This window comes from Lycorma delicatula, chromosome 5 (genome assembly GCF_047948215.1).
Source record: "Lycorma delicatula isolate Av1 chromosome 5, ASM4794821v1, whole genome shotgun sequence".
Lineage (NCBI taxonomy): Eukaryota > Metazoa > Arthropoda > Insecta > Hemiptera > Fulgoridae > Lycorma > Lycorma delicatula.
In genome coordinates this window covers 150,618,002-150,637,956 of record NC_134459.1, presented here as the reverse complement: position 1 = coordinate 150,637,956, position 19,955 = coordinate 150,618,002, and the positions used below count along the sequence as shown (strand labels likewise).

Sequence of the window (19,955 nt, the reverse complement as noted above, 5' to 3'; positions counted from 1 at the left end):
CGGAACTTATTAGTGAAATAAAATTTTTTTGTACTTTAAAAATTTCGATTTCGCACATGAGACCGTTTGGTTTAGTAACTATTCTATATAATTTTAAAACAGCTTACCAAATTCCAGTTCGATTTCCTCGAGGCTTTCGGCTATCTCTACCATCTTCAATAATTACAACTAACTATAATTATGGGTATAATTATGACTAACATATATCAAATTATAATCTTAAACACACACACACACACACACAGACACACACACACATATATATATATATTGACACACACACAATTGAAAGTAATTTTGTTAAAAATTAGTTTTTCAATTGTTATTGAAATCAGTAATAATCAATCAGATAAAAACTGAGAAATTATTACAATACGGACGTAGTCACTTAAAACTTTGCTTTGACGAATTTTAACAAAATGAGGATCAATTGATATAATGTTAATTTAATTATGTAAGTTTATAGTTTTATATATGTTAGTCGTAATTATCCTCTTGAAGATGGCAGAATATTCGAAAGCGCTCGAGGAAATCAAACTGGAGTTTGGTTTCCTCCAGCATTTTTAAAAAGTAATTTAATAGACTTAGAAGGAAGTCATGCGGTGTCCACATCTGATTTTTTGTAATAAACTTCGTATAATTTTTTTTCGGATTAACAGAAATTCTCTGAATATCGGCCTCTGGAATCTTAACGGAAGATTACGTATTTCGTTTTCCGTTTGAAACCGACCGTATTGTAGTTTTATATAAATGTATGAAAAATAGTTAAAAATATTACTATTAAGAGAAACCACAGTGTTGCTGATTTCGCATTAGGACTGGGTTTATCAATCAAAGTTGTTTATTATTATTGTTCTGAGCTGTGTCCGAATGTCGTCATCAGCTGTCGCCAGTCTGCTGTCTGTGTGCGTTGGGCGTGGTATTCTCGATGTTGTGAACATTGCTTTTTGTTATCGTTGAATTATTATTTATTGTAAACATCTTTTTCCTAATAATCTTTTGTTAATAATTATTAATAAATGAATATATCTGAATTAAAAAAAAAGGAACGAAGTCAATTTCGAACCGATGTGTATTACCCTTGTAATTTCAAAATATTTCATTACCTAAAATTTTATTGGACTGTAACTGTGCAAGTGTTTTAGAAAACAGTGCCCTTTTGGCCTTCGATGGTATAGTGATAGAAATTGTGTCATTAACACGTGAAATTAAAAACGAAAACTTCAACGAAATTGAAATTTCAGACGTTCAATAACTTCTGCAAACTAAATACGAGGAACTCCCAAGAAAAGAACTAGAAGAGCTGTTAGCGAAACCGTTCACTACCCTTTTGGAAAAGGATAACGACAACGAGGTTTCAGTTACGCCTATTAACCTAAAATCGTTGAATGTAATTTTTGGTTTATGCGGACAGTTAGCGACTAAAGGTTTTGAAATTGATACTTTTCTAGAACTTTCCATGAATTTTAGAATTTAACGACTTGGCACCGGCATTGTACGATGAAGAATTTAAAGAACTCGGAAAAAATTAAAACCAAACACAAATAATGAAGTTTTTTATCAAACGAGACGGTTCAGGTTTTTAGTTTTTCCGTTTTAAAATAAAACATTGTAATGTTAATGTTACTGAACATCGAATGTTTCACAATAAAGTCGGATGCAAAAATTACTTAAAATATTTATTTAATCTGGATGTACTTACTAGAAAGTATTTATCGCGTATTACCGTTTTATTTCTGTGTAACGATCCATTTGTTTGTGATTAAAGAACTTTTTTTTTTGTTTTACCTCCGGAACCGGGACGACCGTTAAGTATCGCTTCAAAGGATGAAATTAGTGATTTGTAACGTATGTGAAAATGCCATGCCTGATCGGGATTCCAACCTCCGGATGAAAGGCTAGGCCGCTACCGTTCGCGTCACGGAGGCTTACGTGGTTAATACGGAGGCTTACGTGGAGGCTTACGCTCTTAAGGTTTAAAGTTAGGTTTACATGTATTGCGTTTTTGGCATTCGCGAAACGTAACCCCCGCAAGTAGTGACGGATCGTTTTATTACTGATATACCCTCCATATAATTTTTGTATTGATTAGTTTTATTCTTAACAACAAACAACGTATTATTTCTTTATTTAGATTTGTTTTATTAGTAATAAAATTTGTCGTATTATTACTGGTAAACATGTAAAATAAAATAAAATAAATAAAAATATTATAATTACAACTCGATGTTACTTTAGGTTTGTAATTCCTTAAATTATCGCAAGAAGTTTATATGTCAGTCAGCAAACTGGGAAATATCTTATAAAGCTAACCGATTTAAAACGTATGTTTTAAAACATAATTCAGTTTATTAACGTAAATACCTTTAAGGATTGATTGTATGAGGAATTAGATTTCAGATGAGTTATTTATGGCGCGGCGTGTCAAAAATTGTAAAAAGATGTAAAATTAGAAAATGTTATGTACGCTAAAAAAACGTTTACAGTAGAACTCAACAATTATTGTAGATTTATTGTTCGTGTTTCTGAATAAGATCGGTTGAACATTGTAATTAAAATACCCTACATTCAATATTTTCTTACTTGTTCCTTATGCAAATAAAAAAGAATCTTTTTTTTTTTATTAAAATTGTACATCATCTTAACTAGCGCTAAGCTCCAAACCCTCACATGTTTTAAATATAAAGATGTATATAGAGGGTTTGGAAACCCTCTATAAAAAAACCATTCGATAAAAAATCTTTTGTGAAACTTTTTTGTTTAAGTTCCCCGGTAAAAATTTGAAATTATATTTCGACCGAAGTACCTCTAACCCTTTTCTCCAATCTTTGAAAAAATTTAATACATCCTTTCTCTCCGAAGGTAATACCGGTCTACAAAGTTTAAATTTCAAATTTTTACCGGGGAACTTAAACAGAAAACGTTTCGCAAAAGATTTTTTATCGAGATTATAAATTAACAAAACGCAAAATATTTTCATATTTTCCACTCCCCAAAATTTTATTATTTATACGATATAAGTATGTACATTTTAGCTATATTTTGCTTAAAAAAAAAAGGGGTATAGGAGTTTGTTACATTTATATTTTGTACATCAATAGGGCTTTCAGACTGTACCGTTAAAAACCTTTTACCCGTACTGTGGTAAGAAAAAATAATACTATTTTACTTTAAAAAAAAAAAAAATTAATTTAAACTCATCTTTCGAGTTACCCGTTACATTTAAAACGTAAAAATCTTAAAATTTGGTCTTTGTATTTTTTTTATTCTGTAATTTTGACTGTTAACGTACAACATGAAACCAAGCTTCACGGCTGAAAAACACCTTGTCTAGAACAGAAGTGACATTTCGAATGAAACTTCTAAATCGCGGCAATACTGCATTCGTTTCTCCTTATCCGAAAGACACATCTTTTAATAATAAATTCATTAATACCGGTGGCCACTTTCTGTAGCTAAAACAACAAAAATAACTGTATTTCTCTAAACACAACTCATATATGTATAATAAACATTTTCCGTCGACTAATGTTACAGGCCAAGTCAGATTAACAAGTCATTAAGAATTACAAACGTGTAAAAGCGCATCAGATCTTTAAACTGTTAGAGAAAAAAAATCAACTCTGAGTACTATACAATATTACTTTTTTCAATATTTATATGGATTTAAATATCCAGTTAAAAAAATGAATATTATAATATTCATAATATATTATATATATATATATATATATATATGGTTTTAAAAGAGAAGCGACGATGATATTGCCTTACGTGAAGGTTTATGTGTACATGCAAAGACCTGTTTTCGATGTAATTATTTTTTGTAATCGCTAATTTTTGTTAACGAGTGTACTATTCATATGACAGAAAACCCTAGAGATAATGATGTGCATTATATAAGCGATTTGCGTAAAATGAAAATGTTTTATGCTTCCTGCGAAAATGAATATAAAAATCGTCATTTTTCCAGAAGCACGCATTAACTGAAGGAATTTATCTTATGATAAGTGAAAGGTTAACGCCTCAAGTTGATGAAGACATTGAGAACTTAATTCTTGTACGAGATGGAGATCGCATCACCGGGACAAAGAGGTTAGAAATATATTATGTTGAAATATATTCTAAGAGATGGGTTTGGTCGAGCGACTGACGAAAATGTGGCATTGATCCGATAAGTCCACGCATAATGCCTTGCGATTAGATTATTTTTTAAGGGGTTTTATAAAGACTGAAATTTCTCCTCTTCCGGTTAATGTAGATGACTTAAAACTGCATATCAGAAATGCTGTTTGTATTGTTGAAGGAGATAAGCTTTTAAATATTTGGGATTACTCGGACTAGCATATCGTTATCTGTTTTGAGACTCACAGCGCACACACGGGATAATTAGATAAAATCTTTACAAATTTCTTTGTTTTTTTAAGGGTTATTTACGAAAAGAGTAACAAACTTTTAGCACAAGTTCTACTGGGGAAAATAAAGAAGAAAGTTCTTATAAATATAGGTTCGTAAACTCTTCGTTAGCGAGTGTCGGTTGGCAAAAGTTTTCGCTCTGATCTCTGCCTCTTCGGTAAAATTATGCCAGACTAATTCCTCAGGCATAAATTAAGGGGTAAATTTTGCGGGTTTATATCAAATTTGACCTGAAAAAGTTTTTAAAAATAATTCTCAGAACTCTTTTTTTGTAATTTTCGATAAAAATGAGGTAAAATAGAAAAACTGTGGTCGAAAAAAACATATTTTATATTTGGCGAAAAATAACTTTGTTAAATGCCTAATAAACACGTAAAAGTTTTAAATAAAACTCCTACAGAATTTTGCCTCCTCTATGAATCATGAGACCTTGCCGTTGGTGAGGGGGCTTGAGTGCTCAGGGATACAGAGTAGCTGGACCGAAGGTGCAACCATATCGGAGAGGTATCTGTTGAGAGCCAGACTAAGGAATGATTCCTGAAAGAGGGCAGCAGCTCTTTCAGTAGTTGTTAGGGGCGTGAGTCACAATGACTTAAACGGCCGTATCAACATCACTCAGTCTTCTGAGTACTGCGCAGCTGAAAGCAATGGAAAACTACAGCTGTTTTTTTTTTTCCAATAAAATGTGGCTCTCTGCATTTTCAAATAGCAATGATGGAGGCGCCTTCCTTGGTAAAATATTCCGGAGGTAAACTAGTTCCCTGTTCGGATCTCCGGGTGAGGACTACTAAGGAAGGGGTCACCAGAAAATTAAAAAATAGCATTCTACGAGTCGGAGCGTGGAATTTTAGAAGTTTGAAAAAGGTTGGTAGGCTAGAAAATTTAAAAAGGGAAATGGATAGGATAAATGTGGATGTAGTAGGAATTAGTGAGGTTCGGTGGGAAGAGGAAGGCGACTTTTGGTAAGATGATTATAGAATAATTAACTCAGCTTCAAATAATGGCCAGGCAGGAGTAGGTTTCATAATGAACAAGAAGATAGGAAAGAGAGTAGAGTATTTCAAAACGCATAGCGATAGAATGATTGTAATAAGGATAAAATCAAAACCTAAACCGACAACGATTGTTAACGTCTATATGCCTACAAGCGCCCATGATGATGATGAGGTAGAATGTGTATACGAAGAGATTGATGAAGCAATTAAACACGTAAAAGGAGATGAAAATTTAATAATAGTTGGAGATTGGAATGCAAGCGTTGGAAAAGGCAAGGAAGGAAATATAGTGGGTGAATACGGGCTGGGCAAAAGGAATGAAAGGGGGGACCGACTTATTAATGTGACTTAATTTGTTTTACATACTCCAAACGTGGCCTGCCTACACAATTTTTCCCTTCTACCTGTCCTTCCAATATTAAAGCGACTATTCCAGGATGCCTTAGTATGTGGCCTAAAAGTCTGTCTCTTCGCTGGTTTTAAAAATAATACTTTCGAGCAAATCGGTTGAAAATTGGGCAAAATATGATGAAAAACCCGTGTCATAAATCACAGATTAGTAACAAAGTGAAAGAGATTCAGAAAACGTTTTATAAAAATTCCTACTACTTAAAAGGCTATTCAGATCGACAAAAAACAGTTTTTACTGTATAGTAATGGTAATAGTAATTACTGTATAGTAATATAGTAATTCTGTATATATTATTCATTACGAGTAGTTATGTGTTACATGTTTACCAATGCCATCAGAAAAGATATTTATAGACATCAAGTAAAAGTGACGTATTTATGATCACAAATAACTTCTTTTTTTTTGTATGCCGTATATCATAATTTATTATGTCTTTCATTACATCGATATGTTGCTAGTAAGATAAGCTATTTTTGTAAAGAATAAATAAATTCGTAACCCTCATAGCAATTATAATACACAAGTCACACACACACACACACACACACACACACACACACACACACACACGCACACACGCACACGCACACGCACACGCACACGCACATTTCTGAGAAAAAAATGGTCATAAGGCCTGCCGGTGCTAGTGCCTTTCATTTTTATTGCTAAATCTAACCTTTATTTAAAATAAAGTTAATTAACTTTTTTATTTTACATTATTTTCTACCATACTAAAACACTAATAGTGCATTACTCACGGGTTCGTTCTTACTGAACTGTGAATTTAAGAGAAAAAATAAATAAAAATTGCAGTTAAACGTTAAATTTACTCCATATATAAACATAAACGATTTTTAAAATCGTTATATTCATTTTAACTGTGTAAAATCCATTTTGACAAAAATATTTAAAAAATTTAATTGTAAAAAAAAAATATAAAAATATTCAAAGTCGATAAATTAAAAACTTTAGTTAAAAAAATTTAGCGACGTAATTCAGATTCTTTTGTTACTTTATTTTAAATACATAAACTGATTTCAACGATTATAAAAGCTTTTTCAAATAAAACAAAAACAAATATTAATTTTAAAATAAATGATATATCTTTAACGTGACCAGTTCTTTTTATTCTCTCTCTTGCCGACACGAACAGTGGTCATGTACAACAAGCCTTTCTGTTACATAGTTTTTTATATACTTGTCCTTGAATTGGTTACATACAATAGCGTTTGTGTCTTTGTTTTAACTACTGTCAGTTTTAACTGATTTTTTTTTTAGCACAAGCGGCAATAAAAAGAATTTTAGACTACATATATCTTACAGTTCTATACTTGTTCATCAATAATTTTATATATATACAAAACTCTTGACCGAACAAATACAAAAAAAATTTCAATAAAAAATCCTTTTTTCAGGTTAACTAGGGAATATAGAATAAGAAATGAATTAGTTTCCTGTCTTCACAAAAGACGAATATATATTTTAAATATTGATATACCGATTCAAAATGTTCATTACGATCGCTAAATGGATTGTCTAATTAATAAACATCATTACTTTTATAGAAAATATTATCTTTTTTATAATCTTTATAAAACAAATATTTTAGAAAAATTTCATTTGTACTGTAAGTCGTTACACCTATTAAAAAATCCCGAAACTGCTTTTTTCGATATGTATCTGGAGTATTTGGAAGCCTCAATCTCGTTTAACATTGTCGGAAATGGGGAAAATTTGCAAGGAATGTTCAAATAGTATACATTTCATTTACAAAATTGTGTGTGTAACATAACATATTATGTTTAAAGAAAATTATAATACTATTTAGTAAGCTAATATCCACTACATGTAAAGAAAATTTCTTAGTCCTTATAAGTTGGCCGAGTGATATGACCTTATAGCATCTCAGAGCCCAACGGTTATTTGTAAGTAACAGGCTTAAATTTCAGCTAATTTGTTAAAATTCTTAATATAAGTCATATCCCTGCTTAAATTAGGTCCATCTAAAGAGATATTCATCAGTAAAATTTAAAAAAAAGTTATTTCATATCACGGTCAGCTTAATGGTTAATTTACAATTTATATTGCTTAACAAACCAATTTGGTATTGTGTAAAAAAAATAAATAAATAAAAATAGTATTTTTATGTAGTATATTATAAAATGAAACACAGTTAAATGTTTTGTACTATGTTAAAATAGCTCATTACTATGTAAGAACGAAGTATAACTTAAAATCTGAACAAACAGAATAAATTTCATACATTACTTTTTGATAGTATCAATAAAAAAAAAATTCATACTGAACAAAGGCAATTTATCTTTCTAAACTAGATAGCTAATTTATTAATCACCAAATGTAGACACAGGCAAAAGGTTTTGTTATTAACGTAAATCTAAACAAAAAAACAGAACTTCAATAGACTATTGATACCCGAAATAAGTAAAGCACATTTAAATAGAAATAATACGTAAATAAAACGTTTAGTCTACAAAAGATTCAGCAAAACCCCTCTTATAGTGTATCGGTACTTACTTGAAATCAAATTATTTTAGTTACATATTTTTATAAAGTAATTTGTACTTAATTTTAATTAAAATAACAAGAATAAAAATATATCTGGCTTACCTAAAACTAATGATTTTTGCCAAATGATGAAACGTTAGTTCATTAAATTCCCATAATACCTGCCGATGTTAACCAATAATCACATTATTTAATTGTGTACTATTTTAGAAATTACAAAATATTATTATTTGAAAGAACTTACTTAGTTTACTCGTAGAATTATTTTCTAAACGGTTTTCTAGATTCACGTAAAATACATCTAATATACTGAATACGATAAATACAAATAATCAAATAAACAAAATTTGATACGATTTTTAAAACAATGCTTACAGATATAAAGAAAAAAACATTATTTATTGTATGACAACGTTATTCGTTAATAACACTTTTAATAGATTAATAAATTATCAGAAAGAAAATGTAAGCTAATATTATTGTTATGTAAGATTTGTTTATTTTTTCTACATCGTTGAATATAATGGAAACAGTTAATAATAATATTATAAACAAATAAATTTTTCATCAACGTAACACACATTTTGACATACGCAGTTGTTTGATGAATTTCGACACGAACCAGATTCTCTCTGTACTCTCACCCCTCTCTCAGTCACCAATACGTACAAACTTATACAGTTGTAATATTTTTACTACTGTTTTTAAAAAGAAGCCATCTTTTTTTTTATACTGTTAGGTTTTTTTTACTATTAAGTTCTTATTAATCTGCATTAATTAATTTTAATTTTCGAATTAATAGTTTTAAAAAAATATATTTTTATTATATTTAGAATTTTTTTTTATCGTGAAGTTACAGTTGTTGCAGGGGTGGGGGCGACAGAGAAATTACGTATGTGACGGTATGGAATCCAGCGGTCATCTCGGGTTGATTGCCAGTTCAGTTTGGATCCTCATGTCTGTGTTCACTCATGTTTAACTACTGTTATTATTATATTTATACATTGCTTATTTTAAACAAATGACCCTCGTTGTTGATCGAGGTAAGGATTTCTTATATATATTATTTTAATGTAGTTTAAAATAAATGTCATTATTTTTGTTTGCTTGTTGTATCCAAACTTATCACGTAATGAATTTTAAAATACAATTTGCACTCTCTTATGAAACAACTTTTATCAAATTCTTTGGTTTCAACATATGTCTTCTACTCATTAACAATAAACAGAAATTAAATTTACAAATACCTTTTTATAATGAAATATTATTTTTGAGTTCTAGTATATTTACAATATAACAAATATGTAAGGTTTTTATTTAATTTACAATTTTGTTTCATTCACTATCATTTTCAACCGGTTATGAAGAACGGTAGAAACATAAAAGAAAATAATTTTTCATCAATATTGATCTGCTTATTTAATTTAGATAACAATAAAGAAAAAAACATTCTTTGGAAATTCAATACGGGCAAAAGAACAGTTATAATGAATTAAGTTTATAAGGTCAACAATTAATGTTTTTATATTTAATTTTGTTACTATGCTAATGAAATACAATGAATTTTTTCCCCTTAAACTCCCATTATTCGTCCTAAGAAATATTTCTATATTCATCTGTGTTCATCAAATAATTCTGTGAAAAATTTAATCATTTTTGTTATTTTAATTATTTTTAAACGCATTAAAATACAATGGACTGCAAATATTGTTCTTTTTAATTAGTCTTACATTCCTGAAACGTGTTAGATATTTTGCGAGGTGTAAGATTTTTTATTTTACATTTTTACAAGATTTTTTAAAATCTGTTAGATTTTGAAGCATCATTGTTTTTTGCCTTGAACACTCAGATGAAGATAGAATTAACAGGTATTTAAAGATTACTGTGGGTATCATAAAGGAATATAACTATACAATAATAACTATTATTAAAGTAAACATTACTTCGAACAAATAATTTAATAGAATTTTCCAAACTGTTTTAATTACAAAACTCCACCTGTGTTTTTTTATTTATCTATACAGGTGTTGTAATTAAATATAATATTTTTCTAAAATATCAACTTATTTAATAATTTTTATATTATCCTCAATGCTAGTAATTTGTTATCCTCATGGAATGTTAATCTGTTTATCATTTTTGAAAAAAAAATTATGAACGATGTGTAACATTAGAAAATTTGATAACATTTTAATAATTATTAAATTATTCTGAAAACTGCCTTTTATCTGAAAAGAACCAGATTTCTAGTGTAATTGTCACTGTTTCAATCATTATTCTTAATTTTTAAATTTCGCATAAATTAATTTCATTATTTGTAGTCTATCACTTTGTAAAATGGTACTATTACATTTACAAGGTACAGTATTCCCTTCAAAGTGGAATCGCTGTATTCAATATAAAACATTGTTCTCACAAAAGAGGTGTGTTAATTCATGATCTATCTGTACATCTGAAGTACAAGTAGTAGTAATCAAAGTTGCTCTCTCTGAAAGTAATAATTATAAAGCCGGTCCTTGTGAAAAATGAAAGCATCATTGGTAGGGCTGAATATCAATTGCATTCCAATGGCTTTGGCGTGCTGATAAGCCGTGTTATATTTGGCTTACTAAAAAAGACAGTAAGAAACTAGTTCACTCCTCATTTTCCTTAGTAAGCCTGCAAAGGGCAACTGTTATTCTGAAAATGACTGTATCATTTTAGGGTGTTTTGTTTTACATCACCTACAATCACGTGGTTATGGCACCTAAGACACAAGCACACACACACACACACACACACACCTCATGCTTACTCACTCACTCACAAGCTATAGTTGATTTATTTTTAACCAAAACATTCTAGTATGTTTTCTACAGTGTTATTTTTATTTTGATATTTATATGCAAATATTTGTATTATAGTTTGCTCATAATTTTTCTTTTGTTTATAATTCATCTTAAAAATTATTGTTAGAATTGTCTAAATGTAAACTTTTCTAAATTAATTAGTTTAATTTTTAAGTCCAATTTTATTAACATTTGTGCAAATTAATGCTCCATGTATTCTTTCTACCCGTTGCGTCTTCTCCCTCCTTAATTATTTCCATTATTAAGGTTATATATTCATATTTTTATAGTAATTCCTTCTGTAGTAATTTCTATCGTTTCTGTGATTTATTCAGATTTTGTCTCTACATAGTTCTCTTTTTATTTGTCTATGTCCCATCTCTTTGGTCATAGTTTCTACTTGAATTTCTTTAATATTAATCTATTTATAATCATAATTAAATTATAATTAGGATCCATGTCTGTCACTAGATACAATTATCACTCCATATCCTGATTCTGCGATCTATCTAAATGTTCTTTACATCCTTTTCTCACTTATATATTATTATCATTTTTCATAATTTTTTAAAATGGTATTTTGCAGTTTTGCAGTTACCGGTTTATGTTTTATACAGAACTGAAAAAAACCTTTATAGTTTCCTTTGCAGTTTCTCGGTCGATCAACTTTCCTTACCTTCTTTCATTAATATAGTAGTTGAGTTTTTTATTATTATTATGTCAGTATTATTATTAACCTGTTATTATTAAAACAGTATAATAAGGTGGCACAGTCTCAACGCTTGCCTTTCAGTAAAAAAAAGAAGTAAACAGATAAAGGTCCAGTGAGGTTTGTAAATTTTAATATATCTCAGATAGTGTCTTCTGGCTACAATTCTGTCATCGGTTTTTAATCTCACTTCTTGGTCTCACAATCCAGATATATAAATCCAAATGATTAAAAATTGACACAGCTGAATTGATGCTACCAAACTCATGAGAGACCAAATAAGGTGTATTGAAATATTCAAGTACACCAAAATAAGGAAACCAATTTTCTGTATGTTATGGGGTAATTAAACGATTCGACTCATCAAATCTCTGGGTAGGAAAGAGTACTACAAAATACTGTCCGCATTCAATGGATTGGAAATTATTTCCAATAAGTGAAGTGAGTTCCTCTTTTAACTCAACCTTATGGCATTTCATCTGTTTAGGTATTTGTGATGCTATTTTGGCTAAACACATTTTCTGATTATTGTGAAATTTTACAGCAATGTTCCTTACTACTACGCAGACTGATTTATTTATAACAATTCTTCTTAATTTTTTTTTGTTCCAAAATAGTGGCTGTTAAAAATTATAAAAAATAAAAATAACACGCATGTTACATTTTTTATTTTCTACACAAGATATATAATAACATATTATTATACGTTATATGTTATCATTTATATGTTAATTTAATTATTAAAATATAAAGTTAACTTATTATTAGAATGAATTAAATTAGTTAACTTACTATTAGAAAGAAAGAATAAAACATTGGTGTCCTGACTTGACCGACATAGTAGAAAAATACTGGAAACTGCATGAGATAGAATGTGTATGAAAGTCTTGTGCAAACTAAAAATCCTTTCCAAAAGAAACTTTTACACAAGAAACCTGAAAACAATCATCACATTAATGCTACACAAACTATTTAAGCTGAACGAAGCTTTCAAAATTAAAATCAAAAACCTACCTTTCAGATTTAAATCAAGTAGGAGCAGGAGGTTCCCTTGGGTACTATAGCCAAAAGGACTGAATGACCATTCCTCCTTCACTCAACCCAGTACTAAGTCTCAGCTACTGATCCACTAACTAAACTGGAGTTAGTAGGGTGGAGACCAATCAACTTGTAGAGGACACTCCCAAAGATTTTCATCTCTCATCTCCAATAATAATAATAAAGCAGTTGATCTTATTGTTCTTAGTTTTTAGGTTACAACAGTTCTCTAACTTTTTCTATCCTCTCTGCTATATTTTACATTTATTCAGATCAATACAACCTGACCATTCTTTATTGATTTTCTTACAGTATTTTACTTTTTAGAGTTTTTGGAGAATCGGCTAAGGTACCCTGTTCAGTTGTAGGTTGTTATCTGCAACAGATACACATGTCTAGAAACATGTGGTTTGAAGATGGGATGTACATATGAAGTTTTGGATCTTGTTTATTGTTTGAATTAATATTAAGGATTCTGTAATATTTCTGTAAATAATCTAAGTTTGTTGTGTGGATATAATGTCCAGCATATTCATAATTAAAAGAAAGCCTGCCACTGGCTTGAGACTCTGTATTTATCATTATTATCTATTGTACCTAAAAATGTTCCTATCTGGAATATAACAATTCTTAGTTATCTCACGAAAAGATAGAATGAATTTCAAGAGTCAGATTGCTGTTTGGTACCCGTAAAGCATAAGTCATTTTGCCAGATGTTTAATAAGTTAAAAATTCTAATTTTTCATTATATTTATAATTATTTAAGTGTTACCTTTACTAAAACAAAAACAAAGAATAAATCACAATTAATTTTGAAAAAAAAAGAATAACTGCAACTGTTAAAGTGAACAAAAAAATATTGTCACATGTTCGCAGTTGGACAAGGATACTGAGAGACTAACAAATATAAAAATTTCTTATAAATACAATTTAATTTTTGCAAGTATTATTTCTTTTACTGTTTATAAAAGAAATAATACACTTTATGAATAAATATAATACTGTCACTTCAACTACTGTTTACTAACTCACCGAACAACTTTGTGTATTCACCCACTGTCCACACAGGCACACTTGTGATGTACTCCTCACTCGTTGTTACCATACACTTACTGATATCACTGTCATCACAACCAAGTCGAACTCAGGCTTGTAAAACTACTCACTGTTATCACAATTGCACTGAACATGGCCTCGCAAAACCTTTGACTATTGCAACCGGTCCCTGTTAGTATTTATATCCCTGGCCTGCAGAACCAGTATCTGACTTGTTTCTTTAATTACTGAAGTGTAATAATTTTCATTGTCTGCACTCTTATGTTTTTCTATAATTCTTAGTGCCATTGTTTGTATTATAAAGAACAAATTGTTAAACGAACCCATTATTCTATGAAAAGAATCCTCTTTGGTTTTTTCTATATTCTTCTTTATTTTTTCTTTCTTCTTAATCGGAAGAAACCTTGATCCATTACACTGGTGCTATTAGAATATTTTCATGTAACACAGCTCAAAATCTTGGCTTCTAAGAATTGTAATGCCTTCAGTTACCATTTTTAACAAATTACACAACCGTTTAAAAGAAATTCCCACCAATACAAAAACTGAATTTAAATAATTATTCTTTCCAAAAACCAATACACCCAATCAACTCTATTGCAGAGCTAATAAGTGTAAAATTAATACTAATATTTAAAAATAATGCATTGTTTAACATATACTAGTACAATTGTTTCAATTAATGACTTGAAAATTGTAATTATATTTTTTAGTGATAATCACACAGGGAAAGTGCATAGTGATTCAAGCACCTACAGAGTAATTCAGTGTTAAAAGATGTACATGGTATGTTCAATCATAATATGATGAATGAGCAGATCATACATTAGTATTAAAATAAAGGTTTAAAACAATACTAACTAGCCAGTTGATTTCAATCTTGAAAAGGTGTATTTCTTATGTCAATGTCCGTCTACTGCCCTAACCAAACACTTTACAACACCATAACTCCATAGAAATAAACAAATTAGTTGATCCATCTTGCTGGATTCATTGGTAATTGAACAAGTATCATTTTCAAATACTATATACTTGATAGAATGCTGGCCGTTCGGCCAGCATTCTATCGTATGCGATATCCCTATCGCAACCTTCATAAATCGCTGTTCTCATCTCTGCCAGCAGTGATGCGGGAGACATTATAACAATGACTTGTAATGCATCGTTCGAGACTGATCTATAGCACATCGATATCCTCAGCGCCATCTTGCGCTGTACATGTTCAAGCAATCGTCTACTTCTGGCTGACTGCAATGCTCTTCCCCACGCCGGTACAGCGTACAATAAACAGCAGTTTGTCACATAACCGTATAACGAGAGAGACCCTCCGACATTGCGAATAAGTCGAGTCAGTTTGTTCGTCAGTATTTCAGTTTTATGGGAAATCTCCTTAACGTGACGGGTAAAGACCCGTCTCCTATCCAACCGGACCCCTAGATATAAGGCCTGGTCCTTTGTCTGTACCTCTGTATCCCCTACCCTACAAAAACTATTTACGGTCTTGTAATTAAACGCGTCCTTAAAGCTTATATGCTAGTATTTGTTTTTAAAGTTCACAAATGATACGTGACGATATAAAAATAGTTGAGCCGATAAACAACCGTAAAATTTATAGCAAATCGAATGGAATTTTCTTTTTATCTTGATTGTTTTTTAGTAAAATTCCTCTCGGGTGTGTTTCTAAAAATTATTTTCGGTAAGACTAATTTTTAAATTCAGACAGAGCTCAGACTTCAGATAGAGTTAAGAAAATTCAACCGATTATATTAAAGTCTGTTTAAATATACTTTCGTTGTAAATTAAAAAAAATATAATTTTTAAAAATTAGTAGATAAATCGAATAAATTAGCTAAATTAATTTTTTTTTCAAACGCAAAAAATCGTGACAAAATCATAAATAAATTTTTTTTTCTTAACGGTACATTATAATATTATAATATAAATCTCTTCAATATAAGGCAAATTGTAAGTATAAAAACATAGATTATAAGATAGAAATAAATAAGAGATTAAAGTCCAGATTAATTATTTAAATTATTTATTATTTTGAGCCCATATTTACGTACACGCTCAACAGATGCGGATAAATCGAGTTTTTTTCTTTTTGATTAAAATTACTTAAAAATTCATCGACAGAAAATATTGTTTCAGTAAAAGTTTTTTTTTTAATTGTATTTTAAATAAATGGTGTATAATTGTATCTTAAATAAATGGTGTGTAATATTTATGAAAAAGGGGAATTTCCGTCAGACTTCAAAAAAAGTGTTATAGTAATGATACCAAAGAAAGCAGGGGCAGATAAATGTGAAGAATACAGAACAATTAGTTTAACTAGTCACGCATCGAAAATCTTAACTAGAATTCTATACAGAAGAATTAAGAGGAGAATGGAGGAAGTGTTAGGAGAAGACAAATTTGGTTTCAGGAAAAGTATAGGGCCAAGGGAAGCAATTTTAGCCTTCAGATTAATAGTAGAAGGAAGATTAAAGAAAAACTAACCGACATACTTGACATTTACAGACCTAGAAAAGGCATTCGATAACGTAGACTGGAATAAAATGTTCAGCATTTTAAAAAAAATTAGGGTTCAAATGCAGAGATAGAAGAACAGTTGCTAACATTTACAGGAACCGAACAGCAACAGTAATAATTGAAGAACATAAGAAAGAAGCCGTAATAAGAAAGGGAGTCCGACAAGGATGTTCCCTATCTCCGTTACTTTTTAATCTTTACATGGAACTAGCAGCCAATGATGTTAAAGAACAATTTAGATTCGGAGTAATAGTACAAGGTGAAAAGATAAAGATGCTACGATTTGCAGATGATATAGTAATTCTAGCTGAGAGTAAAAAGGATTTAGAAGAAACAATGAACGGCATAGATGAAGTCCTACGCAAGAACTATCGCGTGAAAATAAACAAGAACAAAACAAAAGTAATGAAATGTAGTAGAAATAACAAAGATGGACCGCTGAATGTGAAAATAGGAGGAGAAAAGATTATGGAGGTAGAAGAATTTTGTTATTTGGGAAGTAGAATTACTAAAGATGGACGAAGCAGGAGCGATATAAAATGCCGAATAGCACAAGCGAAACGAGCCTTCAGTAAGAAATATAATTTGTTTACATCAAAAATTAATTTAAATGTCAGGAAAAGATTTTTTGAAAGTATATGTTTGGAGTGGCGCTTTAGATGGAAGTGAAACTTGGACAATCGGAGTATCTGAGAAGAAAAGATTTAGAAGCTTTTGAAATGCGGTGCTATAGGAGAATGTTAAAAATCAGATGGGTGGATAAAGTGACAAATGAAGAAGTATTGCGGCAAATAGATGAAGAAAGAAGCGTTTGGAAAAATATAGTTAAAAGAAGAGACAGACTTATAGGCCACATACTAAGGCATCCTGGAATAGTCGCTTTAATATTGGAAGGACAGGTAGAAGGGAAAAATTGTGTAGGCGGGCCACGTTTGGAATATGTAAAACAAATTGTTAGGGATGTACGATGTAGAGGGTATACTGAAATGAAACGACTAGCACTAGATAGGGAATCTTGGAGAGCTGCATCAAACCAGTCAAATGACTGAAGACAAAAAAAAAAGTTAAATAAAGTAATGGGTCGGGTAATTTATTAAAAATGGCAACGAAAGCATAATAATGCCCTTTATTGTAACCCGAAATGTTGTGTTGAGTTATACAAAAATAGTTCCGTTGTCTAGTTTGGAAAAGATGGATGTTTTTTTTTTTAAGAATAACTGACCATTCTTTTAGCAAAGATTGCAGATTAATAGAAATAAATACACGGATAAACCTACATATTTGTTTTTATAAATGTATTTATACACAACTCATACCAGATAATGAGCTGACAGCCCATTTTTTGATATTTAAAACACGTTCTCACTTTTTGTAAAAGCGCTTAAAAGTGACATTATAATATATACATATATATATATATATATATATATATATATATATATATATATATATATATATATATATATATATATATATATATATATACGGATGATCATTTGAAAAATTACCACATTTACTATTCAACAGCTATCCGTCCCATCTTATTTTTGTTTGCAGACATGTATACCATTCGCAGGGGAATCCTTTTAAAATTATTTTCAAAGGGGAGGAATCCACCCTCTCCGCTACATCTACCCCAACTCAAAAATCTTAAACGGCAATGGTACATTTAATTACGCTAATTGACAACCTGAAAAAATAATGATTTTTGGTGAAAAGTATATTAAAAACAGCCACCCCTTCGCTCGGCAAGAGTGAAAATCCATTTGAGGTTATACTTTTTTTAAACTTCAGTCCAACAAAAATAACTATAAAATTACGTGTTATAATTTCTAAAACCATTGGAAATAATCATAATCTCTGGATTAAAACTGTGAGAACTAATTTTTAAATTTCCAACACAAAATTTCGCCCTTAAAAGTTTTCTAAATTTTCAAGGTTGAAAACTTACTTTTTGAAATAAAAATTAAAAAAAAGTACAACTCCAAATAGTTTTTTATGTTTTATAAATGGTTTTATATATATATATATATATATATATATATAGAAGTCATATAAAGAAATTATTTAATAATGAATGAAATAAAATTTAATAATGAATGAAAACCTTAGGGTTTATTAAGACGCATCAGAGCAAAATAGTAAATTACAAATTAAATGGATTTGAACATCCCAAGAGAACTTGTCATATAATAAAACAACCAAAATTTCGCTTTGCGGGCTACAGAAATAGTATCGTTATTATTAGTGCAATCAAGAACAATCCGTACAATCAAGAATGTTACGTCTACCTGAGAAGTAAAATGCAACTATTTTTCCATATTTAAAGTTATACGTAGTTCGGAACGAAGTAAAAATAAATTTGGGAAAATGACTTGTATACAGAGACTCCCACGACGAAACGGAGAAACTATCAGGGCATGTTTAACCGGTGAAAATAATGAAAAAAGTTCTGTAAACAAAACGCTTTGTTTTCGTGTTACGGCTAGCGAAAGATTTCGCCCGGATTTCAACACTCTAATAAAAAGAATCCCTACTGTAATTATTGGGACCCAAAATAAGGAGTAAAGTTTGTGGGTTTTTTGTAATTTGAGCTGGGATAAAATAGGTCCCAGAACTGTAACTCCTGTAGATTTTAAGATATCCGACGTAAAACATAAAATTCGGTATCGAAAAACAATTTTTTTTTAGATTTGTAATGTAATAGCTTTGTGAAATCCCTAATAAATGCGGGAGATTTAGTAACAAAACTTGTAGGAAATTTAATTCTGAGAAATTTAGTGTAAATACAGCCGATAAAAAATAAATAAAAACTTTTAAAAATCTGTTTTTTTTTTAAGAAAACGAGACGAAAAATAATCAGAAAAGTACTTAATAAAGATTATTCTTAATATAGCAAAACAAAAAAAAAAAAAAATACATGAAAGGATAAACGGTTACATAATAACAAACCTCAGTTACAGTAATTGTTGGAAAGTCCCTCATCAAAATGTACATAGCACAGAACTCTGCCCGACGGAAATTATTTCCGGTGCTTTCCGTATCATCTCATGATCGTTTCGTATAAATTTTCCCAAAAGCCGGCAAATTATTTTTCAAGAAATGAATGTACGCGTTTCCTGTAAGGTTTTCATTCAAAAAAAGGGTCCCAGAATTTTGTCAAAAATAATGCCACACCAAATATTAATGTGAAATTTATGCTGGAAAGTAGTTTCCATAGTACCACGTGGATTGTCTTCGCTCCGTAAATGACTATTTTTAGAAATGAAGACTCCGTTTCTCATAAAAGTGGTTTCATCACCAAATAAAATTGAATTTACCTTATTAGCGCTGTCTAAAAGCCAATGACACAAGTTTAACCGCTGGGGTAATCTGTTGGCCCCAAATTTTGAACTTTCTGCAGTCGGAAAGAATAAAGATTTTCTTTCCGTAATGTGCTCCTT

At 30.1% G+C, this 19,955-nt stretch overlaps 1 protein-coding gene across 2 annotated transcripts in view; it reads left to right on the top strand.

The window, feature by feature from the left end:
* The first annotated feature begins 9,113 nt into the window (after positions 1 to 9,113).
* LOC142324566 (uncharacterized) overlaps positions 9,114 to 19,955 on the top strand; it is a 48,980-nt gene continuing 38,138 nt past the window's right edge. For both annotated transcript variants that reach the window (XM_075365409.1, XM_075365408.1), the window contains exon 1: positions 9,114 to 9,392. The gene's annotated coding sequence lies outside the window, so the exon portion shown is untranslated. The remainder of the gene's footprint in view (positions 9,393 to 19,955) is intronic.